Source organism: Athene cunicularia (genome assembly GCF_003259725.1).
Source record: "Athene cunicularia isolate RWA chromosome 1 unlocalized genomic scaffold, athCun1 chr1_part2, whole genome shotgun sequence".
NCBI lineage: Eukaryota > Metazoa > Chordata > Aves > Strigiformes > Strigidae > Athene > Athene cunicularia.
Window position 1 is genome coordinate 79,083,462 of NW_020799092.1, and position 18,329 is coordinate 79,101,790.

Genomic DNA, 18,329 nt, shown 5'->3' on the forward strand with positions numbered 1-18,329 from the left:
CTCCTACCACCTCATTTGGAGGACAGACAAGGCTTTTAATCCTGGCTAGGCTCATCCTGAGGGATCTAGAGACCAGCACAACCAACTCCAAGGAACGGCAGCACTTCTGTGGGCAGTGCTTCGGTCAGAACACTGTATGAACACCAGCTATTTTATGGGGTGTTTCAGATAACCTCTCCTGGGAGGGCTGATGCTCAGGTAACCTTGTGTTACCCAGCATCCACAGGATTCCTATTTTGTCCTCACAGGAACATATTTTGCATGCAAAAGACCCAGAATTTCCTCAGATTACTTCCTGTTGAAATCAGCGTCTACTTGAAAATCCTGATCGAGGCTGCAGAGTTGTCTAGCAGGAGCCTGGTTTGAAGAACTGAAGAGATAGCACCGTGCAACAAGTCAGTGTCAGTCATGCAGCCGAGGAAACCAAGGCAATGAACGTTGTATGCCAGATGACACGTAGGGAAGTAAGTGATGGAGTGAGAACAGGCTCCAAGGACTCAATGGGTTCGGTTGGGTGGATTTTAAAAACAGTGCAATCCCATCAAGTTTTCAAAAGAATTTGAAATCACAGTCAGAATGAAACCAGGATGACTGGTAAAAAAATCAAGCAAATACGCTCAAACAAAACCATGGCGTTCCTTACCCCAGGGATCGATGCAGGTTTCTTTAGCAGGAGTGTGGTAGGAAATAGAGAAATAAACAGGAACACAATCTTAAACTCATTTTGGAGGGGAAAAAAGTTAAGCTGCAGATGTAGAAACAGTAAAATTAATTGTGTTTTCTGATGAATAAACACAATTAAGGAAACAAAGCAAGAAAAACACTGCCAGTGCTGGGGAAGGTTGTTTTTATATTATTTTGATTACATGAGACGGTCAGTTCTGGGTGACAGCTTTATTCTGAGAGCTATTAGAGGGACAGAAGCAGATAACACTACAAACTAATTATTACCGCAAACTCTAATTTCTCTGCAGGGAACTGGAACTGCTAGGGACCAGGGTGAGAGACAGAAATAACCAGTAACAACAACAAATGCAAAATTGTGGGGATGAAGGAGGAAAGTGGAACCAATGGGGAAATTACTTTTCATAAACCAGAAGTGAAAGGATGGGAAACTTGTTAAGCTGATTTCATGGACTAACGCAGGCAGGTCTTTTAAGGTCAAAACAAAGATTAAAAAGAGTCCTGTACAAGGAAAAACAAACAAACCTTACTGGTGTTTGGAGAAAATAATACATGTCTGGGTTATCAGCGAATGCTAACAACTGTTGCTAGTATTCCTGGAGATTACATGGACCTTTTAAACTTCGAGGAAAGCAGAAGTATACGGTGACTCCAGATGGGATTTGGATGATTAAGTGTAGTCAGAGATATATGAGCTGGTTGCACTTGGATTCTTTTATAAGCAGTGGAGACTACTGTAAATCCTGGTTCTTTTGGGCAAGTGTTTACTTCAGAATGACAGGACTGTCTTTCTGGTGACTAAGCAGGGATGGTTAGCTTTGCTGGAGGCATCTCAAGCCACAAGAAATGACTCCTGTCCTCATTGACTGTGTTGACACGGCTGCACAGGAGCTGCTCAAGGTTGGCTACGAAGCTGGTTTTTACTCCTTGACATGATTTATATGGTGGAGTCACTACAGGATGAGATGCTTGGGAACACAGCGTTCTGCCAGCACTTGGGTTATCCATACTCTAGGTCTGGCCTAACAGGTGCCATCAAGCCCATATGCTTTTGTGGTGGGATTGCAAGAGGGTCTGCTGGTCCTTGGGACCGTGCAGTACCTTGCTATATGGGTAGATGGGGGTTGTGGGCAGACTGAACTTGTTGTCTATTGGCCACAGTTGCCACAGTGAGATAGGTAGATCTTCACCTCAGAAATTGTCTGTTTTCATCATGTTAAGAAGTGGTGGGTCAGGATTAAGTCAAGGAGTTTCCTCCATTTTTTTTTAACTTGTTTAAAAAAATGACCTTTGAATATTTAAGAGAAAAAAATCCAGCAAGCAGATTCAAGCAAGCAAGAATCCTGGATTAAATTTGTTTCCTCCTAGCCTCAGAATCAAAGCTGTTCTTGTGTCCATGTATGTAAGTATTAGATGGCAAATCCATCCTCCTCCTTTCTGGACTCATGACAAAGGGAAGAGAGGACAAAGAACCAGAACAGACCTCCTGGGTCACGGCACCAGTCCCAAACTCCTGCAAGCAGCCACATCATAAGACTGCTGCACCTCTTGGAAGCGGTCACAGAGAAGCAAGCTGCTTTCTTTGGTGTGATGCTGCAGTGGGCAATAATGTCATTCTTTATGCTGCGACGATCCCCAGGGTCAAAGCTGTAACAGGAATGTGTTAAATCAATAAAGCAAAAAAGGCTTCCAGAACTTGAGCTGTTAAAGGATGCATTGCGTTGATCTGTTGAAATTAGTTCCTGCTCCAGGTGGAAAAAAGGAGGGGAAAAAAAAAAAAAAGGAGGATACAGGTTGCATCTCTGCTGGAATGAGAGGGCAGGTATTCTGTGCCTTCTCTAATCTTACCAACGGGCCTTAGAGACAAGTTAAATCTATCCACTTGTCATGATGACCTAAAAAACACAACCACGTGACTTTTTATATACAATTCCAAACCTCTCTCTTTTACCCATCCTCCTTTTGCTCTTGAGATCTCTTCCGAGACACGAGAGCAGGGGAAACCAATGGCTTTGTGGCAACCTATATTGGTGTAAAATTAGAAGCCTACACCTGATAATATCATGAGCGACCTCAGCTATAGGGTCTCAGACAAGCTGTGCCTGTGCCCCTCGGGATTTGTTACTCCCCCTCGTATACAGTTGGCTTTCCTGCTTGTAGTGTGGAAGGCCAAAGTATCATAATGTGTGGGTGCTGATGCAGATTTGTGAGACAGGAACACATTCTGAAGGGGAAAAATTCTTTTTTGTAGATCGGTGTGCCCTTTGCTGTAAATGACCGTATTAACGAAGGATCCAAAGACTTGTTGGTATGGAAGATGCCTGTGTAGATATGGAAGGAAGCCAACTCTCTCTAGGCAGCTCTCAATCTGTTCCTGCTGGGAGTCCTTTAAAGAGCTCTTGATGCTGGTCTTTGATCAGACAAACTGAACTCCGTTCCTTCTCATCATCACCAGATCAGTCATTGAATCTTAAGGTTTTTTGAGTAATTTTGGTTCCAGCTGTCTCCTGCCCGTGGGATTCCTTGATCTTAGTTAATCATGACTATAACTCATATTGCCTTGGTCTCTGTGTAAGGCCCTGGAGTGGGAAACTCTCTCTGAGGAGAAAGACAGTGTAAGCTTGGCCACGGCTGGTGGTTTGGGAAAAGCTTTGGCTGTGGGATAAAACCCACGCATGCAGGAAAAGTAGACCAAAGCATACTGACCTGACACTCCACTGACTACCAGATACCTGAGACAAGGGTGTGACTGAACATTTAAAAACATTAATCAAATGAACCTTAAAGCAGCAATTCTTCTTGACATGTGCATGTTTTGGAAATAGATGAGATTCCCCTATAGTGCCCACCTGCCCAGGCTTCCTATGACAAGGGAAAGCACTGTACAATGGCTTCCCTGGAGTCTCATTAATTCCTGATAGAGGTTTAATGGTGATCTCAAGGATTTGTTATAATATTATCCTCATTAATGTAGAAGATACCTGAGCCCTTGTCAGTAGTGGGAGTGGCAGCAAGTTTTGTCTTGGTATTGGACTGCCTATGTGATGAGGACAGTGTTTGTCTCCATATCCGTACAGCTATTGGCAGTGGGGATCGCTGGCTCTGCAGCTTTTACCTCTGAGTAAAAGATGGCAAGTGGGATTTGGTCTATTTTTTACCTTCTTTGAAGCAGATTGGGTGTCATGAGCGGAGTCTGTGTCAGATCAGGACCTTCAGCTTGCAGACTCAGGGAGGATTTGCACAGCAGTGGAGATTCACTTCGGAAGGGAGTCTAGAAGTTTGAAGCCTTACACGGCCCTTACTCAAAGGTCACTGTTTTAGAATTAAGTCTGAATAATAGGCAACATTAGTTCCTCTCAGGCCTCTAGCTCTTTTTTATTTTATTTTTTTTTCCTCTTAGTGTTTATGCTTTTGCCTTTGCCACAATTTCTGCTGTCTCCTTCGCTATCCTGACTTTCTTCTTCTGCACGTGTTTCCATCAAGATGTTTATGCTGCATCAGTGACTCTCAGGTTTTTGGGTTATTTCTGAATGTTAATAGCTGGAAACTCAGATGTCCCAAATTTTTGCAAGAACCCTCCAAGGAGCCTTTACAGGTGACTCATTCGAGAGCTTCACTATCCATCCGTACAATAAGGGAGATTTACAAAAGTCAAATCTAACTATTCATTGCTACAATTTAAGCTGACTCTTTCTACCCTTCCCTGACAAGGAGGGAAATAGTCAACCATTATTCTCTTCCCAAGTGTCTTTTACAGGTTGGAGGACTGCTGTGTTCCCCTTATTTTCTTTCTAGATGAAGCAAATGAAGTTACTCCTTGCTTTCCTCCTAGGTCGTGCTTCTGAACTGTTATAATTTCCATTGCTCTACCCTGCATGTATTCTGAGGTGTCAACATCTTTGTGGAAGTCATCAGAAAATATTAGAGGAATCCCATACAGAGCCTGGTGGGATCCCAGTTCTTGTAGAACTACCTTCTGATATACAATGAACGACTGTTGTTTCCTTGTTGAGCCTGGTATTTGACTCACATTTGCTACCTGTTGAACCGTGATTTCATCTAGACCTTATTCTAGTGAAGGCACCAGAAAGTCCTACACGATGGGATTTGAAGTTTTGTCTATCACACCTGCTTTCCCTGATCCAGGGCAAAGTGATGCTATGAAGTAAGAAAGTACATCATCTGCATTCTTCATGGCATATCCATGGTTACATGGTAAATACGATTATATATCAAATGCTGTGCCAGGCATAGTTTCTATGTGAACTATAATAGTCATTTAGAAATTTCCTCCAAGATCTTCCTGGACATTGAAATTAGACTGACTAGTCTTTTGTGTTTTTTTTTCTTTTTTTTTTTATTTCTTCTTTCTAAGACAGCCATATTGACTGCACTCCCATCCTCTGGGACCACACCTGCCATCCGTGAATTATTGAACGCAATGACTTAGCTGCTCAGAGCCACTTCCTTAAACATTCGAGTTGATTCTGCAAGGTCCTGATGGGTCAGATCACCCGTGTTACCTCCATGCTGCTTAATCTGGTCTTCTCTCGTGGCGCTCTTTCTTCTACACCAATTTTATAATTAATTATATTATATACCTGATCACAATTAACCTTTTTTATAAACAAGAAGATGGAAATTTCTTACTACATTTCTGAAAATATAGTCCCCTTTTTCTCCATCTCTATGTCATAGGCTGTATGTTTTTCTTACCAATGAAACAATTGACTTGTTCTCCCATTGTCTTCCTCTTATTTTGAGTGATTCCCAAAGTTTATTTTGTTGTTTTTGTTGTTGTTGTAGTGAACTAATTTGTATTCACTCTATGTATTAATCTTCTTGGTGTTATTCCTCCACATTTGAGTTTACCTTTATTTTCATATTAAACTTGTAGCCTTCTTTCCACTTTATGTGTAATTATTTTTTTTCCCTGCCCAAATATTCAGGCTCTTAAAACATTCCTGGTACAACCATCTTGGTCTCTTCCCTTGTTTTTTTTTTCCTTTGACACTGCAGTTTGCTGATATGTATTTGATAGATTCTTTCAGCAAGAGCCAGTATTTATCTCATTGCTACTGAGACTGTTTACCAAGGAAGCAGTATTATTTCACATTTGTTGCCCTCTTTGTCAAGTCTGTTTCTATTTTACTATTCTTATTCCTTCACTTCTTTAAAAAAGTGGCAGTTACTGCCACTGAGCCTGGAAGACGGTACCTTTCACCTATAGATTTTCAGCATTTTTTTTCACACATTGCTTTTCTCCCCTTATGAAATAAAAAATGCCTGAACATTTCAACTATCGCTAGGCCACATGCTGCTTCATTCCTTCTCCAATAAATATTTTAAGCCATTCAAATCTCAGTAGTCTTAACTGGTCATGTTCTCTGGATGCCTCCTTCAGCTATCCACGCTGAAGCATGGCTCCCGCTTTCCCCTATGCCTAATCTGCAGTGTGGGAGTCAGTTGATGTAATTTTTAAGCTCATTTGCCACCACACTCCATCACAAGTGGTCTGAAATGGTCCTCATGTTACACTCAGAGTTCTGCTGTGTGCAAAATGGAGCAGACCATGTGCAAAGGAAATAATAAATTATTAACTGCAACATGAAAGTTAATTAACTAACACTCATAATCCAAACTGATATAGATGAGACTCAGTAACAGTAACAACATTAGAATTGTTATACAAAAAAACTTACAAGCATCTACCCATTTTCTCTGGTATGATGCTCACCCTGCCAACATCCCTCTGCATCCCAGGACTGACAGACTCAGTCTCCCTTAAGCACAATTAGATAGAGGGTTACTATGAGCTGTCACCACCCGGAGCTCTTCCCTGGCAGCAGTGTGATGTCCGTGGTGGGGTTTGTTCCTCCTCACTCTTGGGACCACCTGGGGGTACCTTCACCCCCCTCTCCCCACCACCTGTTGCCCAGCCCCAGTGGCAGAGCTGCCCAGCGCCAGCCCGGGCACACCAAGGGCTGGTGTTTGCTGGGCAGGGCCTGCCTGGGGCGGCAGCCCTTGGCCATGGGGGTGTCCCCAGCGCCGAGCTCAGGCAGGTCCTTGGGGATCACACTTGTGATCCCAGGGACACCCAGTGCAAGGGTGTAGGGTCAGTGCAAGGGTGGGTGCCTTCTGCTATTGTCAGCAGAAAATCTTATTTGTTGGGCTGCACTCATTGAAGGTGATGTGCCAGCATCCCAGAATAGTGGGTGGTGCAGCTGGATGAGAAATACTGCTGCTGAATCTTAACCTCATCCATGGCGTAGTTCCTTACAATGGCAAAAGTGTAACCAAGACCCACAGCGCTTCACACACATGAATCATTTCTGTCTGGTTTGGCGAGCCGTATCAGCACAGCCTGGACAACAGCCAGGGTCGATTGAAGGATGCGAGTGGGACTGAAAGATGGGAGGATGAGCTGGAGCAGAGGGGACCTGGGGAAGCTGGATGGTGGCTGCCCCTTTCAGTCTCAGCAAGCTGCCCCATCCCACCACGCCCGTCGCATCTCACAGCTCCCGCGGACCTCGGGAAGCACTGCAGACATCCTCCCGCTCTGCAGGTGTTAGCATCCAGGAAGCAATGTCCATCAGGGCAGTTCTGGGCTGCTGCTTTTTATATTCATGCATATCCCTCTAGTGTCACACAGAGAAATGTGTTTGCAAACAGAACTTCAGGTAACTAATACTTCCCTCCAGTACAAAAGCTAGCAGATAAGTAATTGCTGGAGGGAGGTATGTTCAGAGGGTTTTCAAACTTTGATGCCCTGTAATTTGCAACTCTCTGTAGTTGAAACTTGCAGTCTCTTCTTTGCAGCAGTACTCTTCAGGGGAAAGAAACCAGTTGAAAGACTCTTGCTGATTTCAGTGGGGTTTTGACCAGACCCTCACTGAACTTTTAAATGACTTTAAGTGAGCTAAAACTTCACACATCTTTTCTTTACCCCATGCAGTGGCTGATTGCTCTAAAGTTTTTCTAGTTCTCAGCTTGCTGAAGAATTGGAGAAACGATGTCACCTTGCCTGACTGAATGTTGTCCTTCCCTGATGATTTTAGTTCCCTGCTAGTTATTTTATAAGTTAGATGACAGTATTTACCATGTTAGTGAACACTTCTTAGTGTTTGTGTGTGCTCCAACAAGCCCGATGGGATTCTGCTCCTGCATGCAACCTTGGGCACTCTTGAAAGACAGATAATAAATAATCACAGCACAAAACAGGAGACATGACTGATTTTCCAGTTGTAAGCTGCTCTCTGTCTGGTGACTTAAAGCTTTCTCCTATTCATGAAATGCGGCTGGCCATAGAAACCCACTGAAATTATTTTTGGTTTCCTCACTGGATGTCTGAAGGTTTGAGGGTTAGGGTTTTTCTATTTAATAGAAAAATGATAGATCACAAGGAAGGAATAGATCTGTGCCTGGTATGAACATTTAGGATCTTCTGACACTCTCCACCTTACCCTGTGATAATCTTATGACCCACCAGAATGATTCAACTGCAGGAATAACAGTGGCGTTAGCCCCCTACTTCTTTGCAAATTCATTTTCCTTGCTCTGTCCTTGCTGATTATAACAACGTGCACGGGACAGTTGCCACACATGTGTGGGTAATATAAAGCATTGAACAACTAATGGAAGGGGAAAAGAAAAGGTGCCTTTTAAAGCTAAATCAGGATCTCACTGTCAAGGTGACTCCAGATGTAGTTCAGATGCATTAACTATAGAGAAAGCAGAAGCACGCAGCGAGTGTATTGCTCTGGGAAGCACAGATTTCAATGTCTTGCAAGGCAACCTAAGGTGAGAAGGGTGGAGGGGGACCCCTTGGCAATGGAGAAACTGTGTACAGAAAAACCTCAATAAAATCAAAAAACTCAATCAGGTTGTGCTTCCAGGCATGAACAGCAGGAGTCTGCTACACCACTGCTATTCTGAAAATAGACGGTGGCCAACACCTATAAGGTCTTCGAGAGAGACATTTGTAGGGATGTATAAGGAATGATCATCACCCTAATTTCCAGCGAGGTGAAAAGAGCAGTTAAACCATTTTATAGTGCAATAACTGGAAGCAGCAGAATCCACTACGCAAAGTGATGGCCCAACCAGCAGGTAGGCTGTATGGACTGAGACCCGGGCAGAGAACACACGCTGTCTCCTCAATTTAACTATCTAGGAATTAAATATCTATTTTTCTCACCTCCTTCTGCAGTCAAAGCAGATATGCACAGTAATTTGCTTCTCACAACTTAAAGTGATATGAATCCGGAAGTTTTTGTTCTCCATAGACTTTGTCCCGTAAAGTTAGTTTATATTAACTTTTGGACAAGGGAAGGTAAAATAAATCCCTTCTTCAGAGGCCCATGTGGCACAAGCCGGGGAGAGAAGGTGAAATCTTGTAGTGAACAGGTGAAGCAGACAGGATCCTGACCCGGGGTTGAACAGAGGGGCGGAGATCTCTGGCTACCAGACACGTAGCAAGTGCAGGATGGGGAATTTTTGAGCAAAAATTTCCTGGTGCTTTTACCTACTCTATATGCATAACTGTGTGCAAAAGGGACTCTGGAGCCAGAGGAGCTGACTCTTGCAGGACCTTGCTGGTAGGAGGCAGGGGTGGAATACAGAAAGCAGAAGCAGCACATGAGTTCTGATATTTGTGGTGTAGGTCTGCACCTGAGCAAGTCACCCTTAGCTCTCCTATAGCACCAGGAGAGAAACACACATCTGTTAGATACATCAACCTTTAAAATAGAAAAAGTGCACTCTGAAAACTCTTTTTTTTTTTTTTTTTTTTTTTTTTTTTTTTTTTTTTTTTTTTTTTTTTTTTGTCTTTTTTTCTCCAAGACTCTGAAGGCATTTCAGGGTGACTGGCTGAGATGGAGATGTCTCATTTCCAAAGGTATATATTAACTTAGACGAACCCCAGCCATAGCTCTTGTATGGATAGGAAGGAGAGCACCTTGCAATGCCATCCGCCACCCTGGCACTTACCAAGAGGAAATGCTGAAGACAGAGGTCCCCCTAAAGTGTCATCTTTCTGGAGCTTAGATCTCCTGGGTGACTGCAGATCAGATCTTCCTCCTGGGTGTGAAATACTTGAACAGAGGTCATATCATCATCAGAAGCACAATTACAATCGTAATCTTATTATGGGCTGAGGGGAACAAGCTACATATATGGACAAAAATTAGTGTTTATTGTTAGCCTAATTAATGCTCAAAGAGTCTAATCATCCAAATTCTCTATTTTGTAAAGAAAAGTATAATTAGTAACACAATAGGCCTGCTATGTCCCACTTTCTCTGTTGTGTTGCTCACACTGCCAATGTCCTTCATTTTAGCAGGCTCACAGCTTTGGTCTATTCGGGCACAATCGGGAAGAGAGTTACAAAGAGTCACCATCACCCTCATCTCTTCCCTGACAGCAGTGTGATGTCCATGGTGGGGTTTCTTCCTCCTCAGTCTTGGGTCCCCCAAGGGGTATCTTCAGCACTCTTTCCCCATCACCTTCTCCCTTCTCCCTGGACCTCAGCACTAGCGGCAGAGCTGCCCAACACTGAGCCTGGGATGGGTTGCAGGACTCTGCTCTGTCTCCTTCAGTACTCAGGTAATTTTCCTGTGATACTCAGAGACAAGGATCATGTTCTACTTTTGCCTGAAACCATTCATGTTCACCTCTGTCATGCCCTAAAATGACAGCTTAAACTATCACAAACATCAGCTTGAGGGTAGTCAGCCTGAGGGAGGAGTCTGCCTCTCATTACTGTGGAGCTAATGCAAAAAAACTCCACTGCAGAAAGCCATCTTCATTTACACTCTCTTGCACCAGAAGAGTTTGATTCAGGTGGAGGAGGAACCATGCTTTGGGTCTCCTCAGCCCAAGAGACTACCCCGAGCTATTGTATAGATGGAGGGAAGAAGGAATTGCTGTATTTTAAAATAAAGCAGCAGCAGCTCTGTCTCTGTGAATACAGAGTGCCTCAGGGTCTCTCAGGACTGCTGATGGATAAAGGGATGCTCAGCGTAGGTAATCTAAAGAGCGCGGGGATTTCTGGTTAGGAGCTGCTCAGCTTTGCCAAGGCTGAGGATCTTCTGTACATGCCTATAGGTAGAGATTTAAGGGGGGGGCAGCTTTCCCAGTGTTCCCCAGCCCCAACACACCTCCTTTTCTTTCTTTTTTTTTTTTTTTTTCCCCTCAATTTACATTTTTCATTCATTTACACGTGATGTTAATCTTTCCTTAATCTCCGATTCCTTGGTGTGTGTGTGGGGGATGAATTCCATTTGTTTTTGTTCCACTCTATCAGACACAGCAGCTATAAGATTAAATGATAACTGTGGACCTAATAATAAAAATACAATATAATGTAATGAAAGTAATGTAGATCTAATCCTCTGTTTTATTGCATCCTGAGTGCCTTTGGTGCTATTATTTTTTTCCTACTCCTCTGTCTTTGACTTAGCCGCATCTTTTCAAGGAAGCAAAGGGATTTGTAAAGATTATAGTATTATTCTGTTGAGCACAGACTTGCTGTGGGGCACCTTTAATTACAAAATACTATCACTGCTTATAGGGATGTGTGTTTATATATGTGCACGCTGGCGTGTGGTGTGTGAGGAAGATATTTGAAGCACTGCAAAACACTAACACCAGCTCAGTTATACTTGGGCAATGCTGCTGTCTGCATCTTTACAGTGTCTTTTTTTTTCTGTGCTTCTTGCTGCAGTTCCTCCCCCCAGAACGCTTTCTTTCTGCATTGTTGTTTTTATTGTTTTAATCCTTGTTTGGGGAGAAACTTTAGAAGTGTTTAAAGCAGGAATGTCTCTATGTGAAATCTCCCTCTTTGGTTTCATCTGCAGCCGTGGCTGGCCCTGCTCTTTGGGTAGGGATGCTTTAGAGGTCTCTGAGGTACAAGGTAGTGCGCCCTTCCTGACCTGCACTGCCCTCACTGTCTCCCTCTCTGTCTGGATCATGCTGGGAATGTTACTTTGAATGCTGGAAGTGACTTCATCTCACAGTGCCTAACAGCACAGCCAGCCCTTCATGGCACGGACACTGCGGGCAGTTCAGATGCGGTCTGGGATGGGGAAACAGCTGGCCTAAGATCTTTCATGGACTCAATGGCAGAGATTTCCCACAGCTCCAGGTTCCTGTATGCAACTCTGCTGGCCTCAGCAAAGAGAGGGAAGGAGCAGGTAAAGTGCCTGGTTTATTGTCCCTGTGCTCATTTGCAGAGGTGCGTTGGGCAGGACATGGGGAGATCAACATTACCCTGCTGCTGGGTTTAATCCTGTGATTAAACTAGGGACTATGTGCAGTTCAGAGGAGCTCAGAATGACCCTCACCTTGTATGGTATCTCCCCAGTCACTTGACCCCTTTAGAAGAGGGGATGTCTTCCAGTTTTGTTCTCAGTTTCCCAATGCTGTGACACAGCTTGTTGTCCTTTAGTCCTCCTGATCCATGAAAGATTAATCCTGTTGCTACAAACATAGGTACTAGGAAAGATCTTGGACATCAAGCAGAACAGAAATCAAGAATTCATCCGTGCAAGAAAATAATTCAAACATAAGATAAAATTTTATTCTGCATCAGAATGAAAGCAAAGCCTTTTAAATTCTCCCAGAGAAGGAAATATTTTCTACCCTAGACATCAAAATACTCACCTGGGGTGTAAGATAGTTGCAATCAAGGCTGTCTTGGCCCAGGAAGGACCTGAATGTGGATCTCTCACAGCATCCGAGCAGCCTCCTACCTCAAATTGTCATTTTCTCTTGGTTGTAGAGAAGTCTTGTTTTGTGCAAGCAAGTGAATGCTCAGAGGATTCACAACAGCATCCTTGAAGCAGGAGCAGGTTCACGGTCAGGTTCCAGCCTTGAACTCAGTCTTGCCACAACCATAGGAATAACCGTGGGATCCCACAATGGAATAGGTTATCTTGACATCCTGGGTGACTCAAGTCCAGATGCAGATGTTTTAGACAGAATTTACTTGGATAAACATAAGTATTCAGCAACATTAGAGGTGCCCCAAGGCCTTCAACTGGTCTCCAAATGCTGCTATAAAAGGACACATCTCTCCAAGGCCTTGACACGCCTGCTGGGTCCACATCGAACATCTCAGGGTATCTCAGACAGCACCAGACACATGTGTAGGCAACTGAATCATCCTCTAGCATCTGTGGACATCCACACCTAAATGTAAATGTCTTAATCTACAGATTAATGTCATCTCTCGTGCCCTTCTGACCCAGACAGGACCTGAGAAACCATTTTAATATCATGTTCATTAGAAGCCCTCTGGTGCCAGGTGAACTTTTGGCTCCTGTGAATTGATGTTTGTTGATGGAAAACCACATTGTGGGCAAATGCATTGACAGCTTCTGATGACAGTACATCACCTTCATCTTCGAGCATTCATGAGCTGTGAGCACAGTGGTACTCCTCCGTCAGCCTCAACCCCTCAGGGGTTTCTTTGACTAGTAAAAACCATCTAAAGGACAAATTACCTAAATCAGTCAATGGAACAAGGCTGAACTCTCTCTCCTTTTTGAATACAGGGGATGCCCTCTAAGACTGGATACAGATTTTGCATGTCTAAAGGTAAATGAGCCCAGCAGCACTCTGAGTATGGATGTAGGCATCAGGTAATTGTATAGTGTCTCCATTTAAGGCATAAAGGACAACGTAAACCACCACTCATTCCTGGTCAGTATGTCTGTTTCTACAAAGTCTCCCACAAATCAGCAGGTGGAAAGGGAACGGTTCAATTGACATCTATTTGAATTGTTCTAGAGCATCCCCAGATGCTCTAGAGAAAAACATGGATTTCCAGTAGGTCTAGTGTCATGGATTAGTCCCATAAGTGTATCTCAGGGCAATCAGGTGCCATTAAATCCCATAAAGCTTTGCAGACTTGAACTTGGTTCCCACTGGTACCTCAGTTTCCCTGCAATGAACCTCTGTGCTTCCACCTTTCCCCCTTTGTCTGCCTCACCTGTTCAGGCTTTGAGATTCTCCCAAAGTCTTCAGTCACTTGAACAGAGGGAAACTAAATCCTGCAAGCTAGATCCAACTCCAGATTCACTGTGATATTAAGTACAGATACACATTGTATTCCACATTGAAACCAGGCTAGCACGTGTAGCTGGGTGAACTAACCGTGCAGTTCAGCCCCCTGTTTACTCTCCTGACAATGATTGCTTCTCCTTCCTCTGGAGAGCTCCAAATTGCTAGTCTTCTGCCTGTCGGTGGGGTGCACACGCTGTTTATGTGCTTGTCATATACCTCCAGTGGTGTCTATCGCTGCTGCGGCACCAGTTAGAGCAGTGCTAACACGGCTCACAGGAGTATATCTGCAGGGACGTGGCCTCCAGCCCGTTGGATGCAAAGCCCAGTCCTTGCTCGTTGAACTGTTTGAGCGTTAGGAGAATGTAAATCCTAACTGTTGGAGGTTGTAGAGACAGTCTCTAGGGGGAGACATGATCATAACAATTTCAACAAGATATTGCCTGCCAGGGAGTCGTGCACGTTGGGGCACCAGGGACCAGCACCCACAGTGTCAGCTTTGCAGTCTGATCACCTGAGGCTGGTCCTCCATCAGCTGCAGTGAAGGCTGTGCTTGGCTTATTGTGTAGATCTACCTTCTTTTCCCCATATACTCTTTTCCCACATCGATCTTTTTGTAACAGTCAAGTCAAAAACTGCGCGAAGGGACTGTACTCAAACAGAAATCTCCCAACAGCGGCTCCTTCATTCAGATAACGCCTCTGGGTATGACCTGCAGGTTGGACTAAAAGATGATTCTGAATCGTCTCCTAGATGAAAAGGGAGGGAATGGTGCTGCGATGTCTGAAGCAGCATGTTCTATATATAGACTGCTGAGCTCAAAGTCATGAAAGAAGGGAACTTGATGTCCATGGTTCTTTGTAAATACATTTTTGTATTCCTGCAAATGTCAGTCTCATCTTGCATTTCTGTTCTGAAGAAAGGAAACTGAGGCACTATGCAATTTTGTGCTTTGCTTAAGGCATCATGGCAAGGCCCTGTCAAAGAACGGATGAAAATACAGATCTGTGGGCTCCTGCTGCTTTGCCTCTACCTTTAAACATGGTGAAACAAGCCTTCAGCATGACCTCAAAGCAGGATTTAGCAGAAATTCCCGTATATTCAAGACTGCTGGGGACCAGAACCTTGCAGGTGCAAAGTTTTGGGTAACTGTGAATTCTGGAAATTACTGAGGCCAAAATCTCCACTCAGCCAGCACTTTTCATTTTCTCCGTTCCCCTTCTGCAGAGTAATATACCCCACACACTGGGGAAGCGTTTATTCAGCACAGAAGTCCTTTTTCCTGTACCGCCATTCTGAGTGATTTTTTTTAACCAGTCAAGCACTTGAATGTTGGTGTTACTTGTCCTGATCCGTGCTGCTCTGTCTCCAATCTGCTATCAAAACATAAGGAGACACTGAGGCAGAAGATACAAGACTCTGGATTGCTGTAATTTTTAGGTGAACTGAGATGGATGCCATGTAACCTCGATCGCGGTTGTGGCCTCACTTTGTGGTTATCTTCTTGCACTGGGAAAATACATTAAATGTTGCAGTGATGGGCTTCTCAATCTGTCTGTTGTGGTAGCTGCAATGTCTGAAGGTTTTGTGGATACGTCTTTGGGTTTGATGCAGCTGGATGATACTGTGAGCTGCAATGTTGTTCCTAATGACTTAATCTGAGTTGCATCTCACAACCACAAAAAATCCAGCTGTTCAATGATTACACATATTTCCTTTTGCGGGGATTACTAAGATCTTAGTTTCTACCTTTGAAATGCTTCTGTGGAGGAAAGTTTCATCCTTCTCAATTTACAACAGCATCAAAAGAGAGAAGTCTGTGCTCTACTTGGGCATAGAACAGAGTCTTGGAAGCTCTAGTGACTGGTTGACTTTCAGAGACTTTCGGGGAACATATGGATAAAAAAATCTGACTGCCGTTGTTGATGGTAAATATTTCTGCCAGCTCTTACAAAAGTGTTATTCTAAAGGTAAATGGCGATGCTGAATTTCTTGGTCCCTCACAGGCGGGGTGTGGAGGGTAGTGTGTGTGGTTTGGGAGAAGTGGAGACTGATAGCTCATCTCCATTCTTGAGGACACCCTACTGTGCCATAGGGATAGTAAGGTCCTGTTAATCTATTTGTACAAAAAAATAATGGATGCTGGAACCATGGCACCTTCTTTCCCTTTCCAGAAGAAAGCAAAAATCTTTGTTAAAGCTCTGTGACAGGATGACTAGGTACAATCCCGAACCAGACAATCCTTGCTTTCTCCTTCTTACCTTCAGGATGCCCCTATTTCAAATTCTGAGCCATCCTGCCCACTGGGTTTGTCAGGAGGACTCCAGACCCATCCAGCAGCTCTGCCAAGCACCCCCTTGTTCAGTCTGTGGTTTGTACTTGCCAGGCCTGTGGGTGCATAGAAGCTTCGTCCTTGATATCCTTCTCCAGCCACCAGTTCCTACTAACAACCCCCTGATTTACTAGGTCAGCACTGCAGGATTTCTCTTCTCTCTCCCTCTCCTCTGGGATAGGTGCTGGTGTTTTAACCTAGATCTGCTCTCGTTCTGTCCATCTGAGGAGTTGTAAGAACACAGAAGCCTCTGGCCCCAGCATCCCATCACCTGATCTCCTTGGCAGCGTAACTCCTTGAGGGTGGCAAAAGGGAACTGTCAATGAGCTTTCTCCAATAAGTGCATTGGCTGTCAAGGGGAAAATCTTCAGAAAATATTGTTGGCAGTGGATGATGTCAGCCATGCAAGAAGGAAATGGTCACATGGAGAGGAAATAAAAAATGAGATCTTAGTTCTGTGCAAATCTCTCACTTCTCTACAAGCTTGCAGTTGATGGTCTGGACTGGACCAGTCTGGTGTCTTACGCTACTCAGAGAAGTTATTTCCTTGTGAATAGGTTGAAGTTTTCATTGGATTTATGCAGTGAGCTAGAGGATCTGCCTTTTCCCCCTGGGTTTGAAGGGAAAAGGACTGAGAGTAGGTGAAGGTCCCAAGAGCCTGTTGTCATAAGGGATGCTGTCAAATACTGCCCCATTTCAACTGCTACATATTTCAGAAGATAATTTCTTTTTCCACAGAGAGAGGATTTGACACAGACATGTAAAAGATAGAATGTGCTCTGTGTCATTTGGATTGCAATTTTGGGCTAAGACAGTGCACAGGAGGTTAATTCATACTGCAGATGGAAGAGAAGAAAGCAAGAGGGATTTGTAGAGAAACAGATGCTGGAATCACCGCTGCAATTTATGAGACGTCCACCAAGGGATGCAAGGGCTCCTGAGGAACCCCTGCCTTGGTGACCTAGGTGTGCACCCTAGGCAACCGTGGGTGGGGATGGTTTCCTTCCATTGCATCCTCACAGCTACTCCTCATCATTTGAAGCTTTACCCTGTGGTGAGAAAGGGTCATTAAATTAGATCCTCTCAAAACTGGTTCTCCACCAGCACATGGGAGCCATGGACTCCGTTGGACTATGATGACAGCAGAGTCCAGGACACATGAACTGAAAATTTGGTGCAGAGGAGAAATGACTGAAGGGAAACGTAACAGTATTCACCAGTAAGGCTGGAGCAGAAAAGTGCCTCACAACAGTTACTGTTCTCTTAGGTTTAGAGACACATGAGAGAGAGAATCCCATCCAAACATCTGCTCAATGTTCATATGGGTCAAATCAGGCAGGTCGAATGTTGGGTATTATTGTGGCAGGAACAGAAAAGGAAAGATGTAAGATCTTCGTCTCAGGATATCTCCAGGTTCTGGATACTGTGTGCAGTTCTGGTCTCATCCCAAATGGCAAAGAACTGAATGGGAAATAGGTCGGAGTTCAGTAAACAAGGGTGATCAGAGATCTCAGGTGGCTTCTGGAAATGTAAAAACTCTTTATGCTAAGACACAACTTCTGAGACACTGAAGCAGTGTGGTCTTTCTGAATCTCTTAGGTTTCTTTCTACCTGTTTTTTTGTTGCCTAAGCAAAAAAAAAAAAAAAAAAAAAAAAAAAAAAAAAAAAAAAAAGCACCCATGCAGTCCAGGGGTACATATTTCTGATTTGTTTCTGTCCCTCTTCTCTGTCAGCTATGTTCAACACGATGCGGATGTCTCAAAATATTCCTACAAATTTAATGGCATGAGGCAGCCAGGTAGGGGACAGATAGACCTTTCAGTGTCTCCCTAACAAAAAGGCAGTAGAACAACCTTAGTTGCTATTAGGCAGCAGATAACTCCTGTAGGGGTCCCTGTGACCCCAGAACAGTGGGTTCATCAGGTTCATCACTGTAATTAAAGCTTGGCGATCGGCACTGATAGTGTAGATGCAACCATGGCATTCCGTCTGGGGAAGCTCCAACCCATGTTCAATAACTGGACTTGTTTAGATCTTGGGACACCCAAGCAGGAGAAGCTGTTCTCTCTGTAAAAGCCGATTTTACCGACTCTGCAGTTCATGGAAGGAGCTGTCAGCTGTGTTTCTCACTCTATGCTATACTGAAAGACAGCGCTTGTGATAAACCCCATAACGTGCACGTGAGATACTCCTGCCTTGACCTTTAAATGTAATTACAATGAAACAGCTCTGTACACCCCTGGACAGATAA